Below are 7,561 nucleotides of genomic sequence, written 5' to 3'. Positions count from 1 at the left end.
TTGACATGATCTCCCTGAAGTAAACCCATGTTGTTTTTCATCTTGCAATCCATGGGATTTTAGATGTTCCACAATCCTATCCTTTAATAGGGTTTCCATTAATTTGCCTACTATTGATGTCAGACTCACTGGTCTATAGTTGCTCGATTCCTCCCTACTACCTTTCTTGTGAATGGGCACGACATTTGCCAATTTCCAATCTTCCGGGACGACTCCTGTTACTAATGATTGGTTAAATAAATCTGTTAACGGTTTTGCCAGCTCACCACTAAGCTCTTTTAATAATTTTGGGTGTATCTCATCAGGCCCCTGTGACTTATCTGTCTTCACCTTAGACAGCAAACTTAGAACATCTTCCTCTGTAAAGATACATGCATCAAACGATTTAATAGTCATTCTTTCTAGTGGAGGTCCTTCTCCTTTTTCTTTTGTAAAAACTGAACAGAAGTATTCATTAAGGCAGTCGGCTAGCCCTTTATTCTCTTCTACATACCTTCCGTCCTTTGTTTTTAATTTAGTTATTCCTTGTTTTAATTTCCTTTTTTCATTTATATATCTGAAGAATGTCTTATCCCCTTTTTTCATAGACTGAGCTAGTTTTTCTTCTGCCTGCGCTTTAGAAGTTCTTATAACTTGCTTGGCCTCTCTCTGCCTAATCTTGTAGATTTCCTTATCTTCATTGCTCTGGGTTTTTTTATAATTACAAAATGCTAGCTTTTTATTTTTAATGATTTGGGCCACTTCTGCTGAGTACCACATTGGTCTCCTCCTTTTTTTGCTTTTACTGACAAGTCTAATGCAATTTTCTGTTGCCTTCAATAATGCACCTTTTAAGTAGTCCCATTTCTCCTGGACTCCATGTAATCCGTTCCAGTCTGATAAGGACTCATTTATGACTAATTTCATTTTTGAAAAGTCTGTTTTTCTAAAATCTAAAACTTTTGTTTTTGTGTGGTGGGACTCTTTCACAGTTCTTATATTAAACCACACTGACTGGTGATCACTAGATCCCAAGGTTTCGCCTACAATGACATCATATACCGAATCCCCGTTTGTGAATACCAAATCCAAAATGGCCTCCCTCCGGGTTGGCTCCTCAACCACTTGTTGTAGAGATAACCCCAGTAGGGAATTTAGAATATCTGTACTCCTGGTAGAACTTGCTATTTTGGTTTTCCAGTTTATATCTGGAAGATTGAAATCTCCCATAATGATAACTTCTCCTTTCATTGTCATTTTAGCTATTTCTTCAACTAGTAGATCATCTAGTTCTTTAACTTGACCAGGTGGTCTATATATCACACCTACACGAGTTACTGCATGGTTAGCAAACTGCAACGTAACCCAAACTGACTCTATGTTGGCCTCACCAACTTGTATTAGGTTAGATTTAGTGCTATCTTTCACATACAGGGCCACTCCTCCTCCTTTCTTGCCTTCTCTGTCTCTTCTGTATAAAGAGTACCCTGGTATGGTTATGTCCCAGTCATTTCTTTCATTAAACCATGTCTCCGTAACAGCCACTAAATCTACATTCTCAGATGCCATTATTGACCCAAGTTCATTGATTTTTTTACCTAAACTGCGAGCATTTGTAGACAGGACTCTGAGCTTATCATTTCTTAACCTCAGTGCTTCTGGCCTGTTCTGGCATTGTTTCGGGGGGCAATTGGACTCTTTTATTTTCACTCTTTTGCCCCCCCTTCCTAGTTTAAATACTCTTTCGCAAATTCTTGGAGTTGTTCACTAAGTACATTTGTTCCTTTGAGAGAAAGATGCAAACCATCTTTTTTGTACAGTTCCTTTCTATTCCAAGTAGAGCTATCATGAGAAACAAAGCCAAATCCTTGCTCTTGACACCATTTACCAAGCCATATGTTGAACTCCTTTATGCGCCTCTGCCTATCATTCTGAACATTATGCACAGGCAGAACTTCAGAAAATGAAATGGTGGATGCAAAATCCTGTACGTCATTACCAAGTGTGATAAAAGATTTTTTCACCTCTGACACTTCATTGCAAGCCAGGTCATTTGTCCCTAGATGGACAAGAACATCCACGTCCCCTTCCTGCTTTGCTTGCTTAACAATATTAATAATACGTCTTCTATCTCTTCTAGCAGTAGCCCCAGGGAGACATCTCACAAAACCATTTTCTTTAAGCTCCACACTTCTTATGATTGAATCACCCAGCAACAGCTGCATCCTTTGAGACTTCACTTTATCTTTTTTGTTGCATACATTAGACATAGGAGTCGATGGTTTCTCACCCTCTGTGCTTGAGTCCATATCCATGTTGTCCTTACATTCTGAGAGTGCTGCAAATGAATTATGGAGAACCACCGACTGTGGGACATGTCTTCTATCCACCACTCTAAGACTTCCAGAACCTACATTAACCCATCTGCCATTTCTGGGGGTCCTCTGTGGCAGTGGCATTGCAGCAGTCCTAGCTGGAGTTTGTTTAACAGATAATTTAAATATTTCAGCTTTCAAAAATGCAATTTCCTGCTGCAGTAAGGAGAACTGTCTACAGATCTGACAGCATCCGAATCTCCAAAGAGTGGAACATGAAATAAATGCACAACAATTCCTGCACTGAACCAAGTCTGCCATTTTAAAGAGGAGAAAAAAAATAAAAAAAAATAAAAAAATAAAAAAATAAATTTGTAACTTTAAATCAAACAAATCAAACAAATCTTACCTTTTTTTTTTGTATTGTTTCCACCTTCCAGCCTACCTCCTGACTATCTCCTGCAATATCTCTTTACTAGTACTTAATGTAGTACTTGAAGCTAGTACTTTCAGCTAATGAATCATCTGCCACTTATCTGCCCAAGTCTCCAATCTATCCAGATCCCTCTGTAGTAGTATACTCTCCTCTGTAGTATATATACAGTATACTGTCCTCTGTAGTATATATACAGTATACTGTCCTCTTCAGTGTTAATTACTTTACACAGTTTAGTGTCATCTGCGAAAATTGATATTTTACTATGCAAGCCTTCTACAAGATCATTAATAAATATATTGAAGAGAATAGGGCCCAATACTGACCCCTGAGGTACTCCGCTAGTGACCCAATCTGAGTGTGTAGAAAGCGTTAATAGTATTAAAGGGAACCTGTCATCAACTTTATGCTGACCTCACTGTGAGCAGGATCAAATAGTGACAGAAATGCTGATCTCAGCGGTGTGTCACTCATGAGCTAAACGTAAATGGTTGCCGAGAACCAGCATCATAATCATTGCGGCCCAGGCCTTGAAAAGAGTCAAATCTACTTGAGAAGAGTCCTGGTTATTCATCATCTCCTGCTCTCCTGTCCATCTGCTGATGATTGTCAGTTCCCTCTTAGAGAGAAAGAGAGAAAACTAGGTAGAAGACTGTCAGTCATCAGCAGGTGGGCGGGAGAGCAGGACTTCATGAATAACCAGGACTCTTCTCAGGTGGCCGGGACTCTTTTCCAGGCCCAGTCTGCAATGATTTTGATGTTGGTTCTCGGCAACCACTTACTTTTAACTTTTAAATGGCAGACCGCTAAAATCACCTGTCTCTACGTTATTCTGCCGTTAGTATGGACAGCATAAAGTTGATGACAGGTTCACTTTAAGACTAAAGTTTAGTGGAAAAATATTATTGACCATTTCTGTCTCTGATCTTGTTCCGGTGCTTGTTCCTCTGTAATGTCTGATGTTACTACATATTCTTCTTTCAATAACAAGAATAGTGAAGCACTTTTACAATATGTATCAAAGGAATAATTAAAATGAATTCAGTATTAACTAAATCTATTCACAGGGGAAGCTGAGGAGCCCTCTCATGAACCTCCAGATGTAAATCACTCTTCACATGAAGGTATAAAATGTCCGTATTAAGACGCTTTATCTAATTATCTGAATATTCCACTGGCTGCGCTCTGCACCTCTACGTGTGAGATTTATTTCTTTTATATTAGTTGAAATGATTTATGCTTCAAGGATTTAAGATTATTATAGATTTTTATCTCCACGTTTACAGCATGAAGGTTCTACACAAGACAGATAAAGCTGAGGTGAGCGTTCATGTCACTCACAATCTTCTCACATGAAATCATCTTCCTGAAGAACATCACAGTGAAGCAGCTCCAATAGATAAGTGCAGGATCTGCTCCCAAATATTGTTTCACCATGGAAACCCAAGGACACAGATATAAAAAATGTTTGCCCCTTTATACTGCATGTACAGTAGATACTGGATTTCTCCATTCTCCTTTAGGTGTTCACTTACTTTTCGATTCATCTATCAGTAAATATTGCTGACTCTTTCATATGTCCATAATGATGTAAGTGTTTGTTCTGTCAAGATGTCTGTGAAAGGTCCATGTTTGGTGCGAGTGTCATTTACTTGACCTCCGTGTGTCAACCCTGTCACGAAATCGGCTTGTGACTGACGAAGATAGGCACTGAGCAATAGGAGTTGTCATCAGTGAGCCGTCTATTGGAGGTCACACATGAAATTGCAGGTAAAGTTACAGATATTCCAAGTTCCCATACTGAAGCAAATGCTGGAGGAGTGAACGCCTTAGCTTGTTTTCACATCTCCCAACATCTGACTACTACCCCCAGTCTCATAGATATCCAGAAACACATCCCCGCCCTCACTCCAGCGGAGAGGAATGCTTTGAAGCATGGCCAGACACCTGTAGAAGTGTAGAGTTCCCAAACCTAACATTTCCTGAGGGTCTCAGAGATCATAAGCAGTGGCGTAGCTATAGGAGTCTCAGCGGTCGCAGTTGCGACGGAGCCCCTAAGCAGTGCATCCTATAAAGGGAATACTAATAAGCACTTCAATAATGGAAGCGCTAACTATTATGTAGAAGGAGGAGGCGGGGGTGAAGCCCTGCGAGTGCTGTACTTACCCCTCCTCCTGCTTACTCTTATCAGGTCCCGCACTGCTGTGTCCTGGCTGCCTGCAGTGTCAGGACGTACAGAGCGCACTCTGACCTGACGCTGCAGGAGGTCAGATGATTATGCAGTTCGGGATCTGAGAAGAGAACCACGACAAGGAGAGTGGCGGCAGGAGACAGGAGAGGTAAGTTATTTTATTATTTTACAGTCTGATCTGAGGTCTGATATGGAGGTCTTATTGGGGGTCTGGAGAGGTTTATTGAGGAGTCTGGAGGTCTTACTGGGGGTCTGAAGTGGTTTGACTGGGCCTGGAGAGGTCTCACAGGGGGTCTGGAGGTCTGGAGAGGTCAAATAGGGGTTCTGGAGGTCTCATTATGGTTCTGGAGTTGTCTCACTGGGGGGTCTGGAGTGGTCAGATTGGGGGGTCTGGAGATCTGACTGGGGGTCTGGAGAGGTCTAATGGGGGTCTGGAGGTCTGACTGGGGGTCTGGAGGTCTGACTTGGGGGTCTGGAGGTCTGACTGGGGGTCTGGAGAGGTCTATTGGGGGTATAGACATCTGATTGGGGGTCTGGAGAGGTCTAATGGGGGGTATGGAGGTCTGACTGGGGGTCTGGAGAGGTCTAATGGGGGGTCTGGAGGTCTTACTGGGGGTCTGGAGAGGTCTATTGGGGGTATAGACATCTGACTGGGGGTCTGGAGAGGTCTAATGGGGGGTCTGGAGGTCTTACTGGGGGTCTGGAGAGGTCTATTGGGGGTATAGACATCTGATTGGAGGTCTGGAGAGGTCTAATGGGGGTATGGATGTCTGATTGGGGGTCTGGAGGTCTAATGGGGTTCTTAGACGAGGTGCTGCTGAAAGAATTATCTATGGTGGTCTGGTCTAACAGGAAAAGAAGAGAAAAGAGAATATCTACATCAGAGAAGAGAAGTCACTGAATGGAAGAGGTACATATGTGGCGCTGTATAACCCTGTATGTTCGCTTGTCCACTTTTTCTTTGTATGAGCGCTGCCTTCTCTGCTCTGTTTACATGCTCATCACTGCAAATGCTACGGCGAGCGGGTGAACAGAGCAGAGAAAGAATCTCTCATATGAGCGCTGCCCTCTCTTCAAACAGCTGATCGGCGGGGGTGCTGGGGGACCCTGCCGATCTGATATTGATGACCTATCCTGGGGATAGGTCATCAGTAGTAAAAAGAGGACAACCCCTTTAACAGTAGGACTGGAGGGAAGGGGTTAGGTTGAGATTTTGGTATAGGGGGGCGTTTAAATTTTTGCCTCGGGCAGCAGAAAGGCTAGGTGCACCAGCGCTGAGTGAAGGAAGGGGGGGAGGGCAAGCTGAACTCTTGCACCAGGGCCCATGAGCCTTTAGCTACGGCCTTTTATTGTGGGCAGTCTACCACACCTGTGCAATATTCATGCTGTCTAATCAGCACCTTGATATGCCACACCTGTGAGGTGGGATGGTTTATCTTGGCAAAGGAGAAGTGCTCACTAACACAGATTTAGACAGATTTGTGAACAATAATTGAGAGTAATGGGTCTTTTGTGTATGTAGGAAATGTTTCAGATCTTTGAATTCAGCTCATGCAAAATGGGAGCAAAACCGAAAGTGTTGCATTTATATTTTTGTTTAGTGTATATTGAACTCCCTAGATTGAAAAGGCACAATTGATATTGCAGTTACAATTATCTCAAATCAATCTGGATCCTGCAACAAACAATATGGTGCATTTGAATAAATATATATATATATATATATATATATATATATCTATATATATATATGGCTAATTAGTTGCCTAATATACAAACAGAAATGTATACAATACAAGAAATTCAGGATTGATCTGTCTGGAAGAAATCAGCATCAAGGTTCAGAAATGAAGTAAGATCAGGTCCTATTTTTCCTCTGATCTCTCCTCCTTTCTCTTGTGTGTCTCTATAGTCTTGTTGCGGCCTTCTGGATTGATCTGATAGATTGATCTCATGTCCCCCTTGCTGGCTCCTGCTAACTTTTATCTCTCCCTGGAAGGTGGGCTTGGTTTAGTCTTTCACGTGACTAATGAGATCATAGTTCCACACTTTGCCACTTCTCTCTTACTCACCACCACCACAAGGGGACACTAGCGTGCTATGTAAAAATTTGTGTAATTACACTTAATTCTCCTATTTTCCCCTAATTTGACAAAAAAGATAACCTTTGACCAAAGTCTTAGACAGAGCTTTAAATAAGATAAGAAAGACACTGATGTACCAATCCGTCAGACATCTCGTCTGCTATAAAGATATATGAGTCTTAAACAAACTCTACCCCAGCACTTAATTTGCTTATCTCCACATTCTTCAGACCTGAGGTAATTAGCTCCAACCACGACTCTTTAACGCTTAACAAGATACACCAGTATCCCCCCTAACTTTATATACTCAATGGATATATAATTTTGGATTACAGTCTTATATTTGACTTCAGTTTCTTAAAACATACAAATATAGGATAAATCATAAAATATCACTCACATCAAGGTTACTATAATTATATAATGAAAAGTAAAATTATCTCCTTCTATTTATTGGGAGAAAAAAAAAAAAAACTTTGCACATTCAGTCCATTGTTGTGCAAGGGTCTGCAGTCTTATTGTATGTCTCTGCCTCCCCTAACTCTTTGCTTGCAAT

The sequence above is a fragment of the Bufo bufo genome, chromosome 1, assembly GCF_905171765.1.
Source record: "Bufo bufo chromosome 1, aBufBuf1.1, whole genome shotgun sequence".
NCBI lineage: Eukaryota > Metazoa > Chordata > Amphibia > Anura > Bufonidae > Bufo > Bufo bufo.
This window is presented reverse-complemented; position numbering follows the sequence as displayed.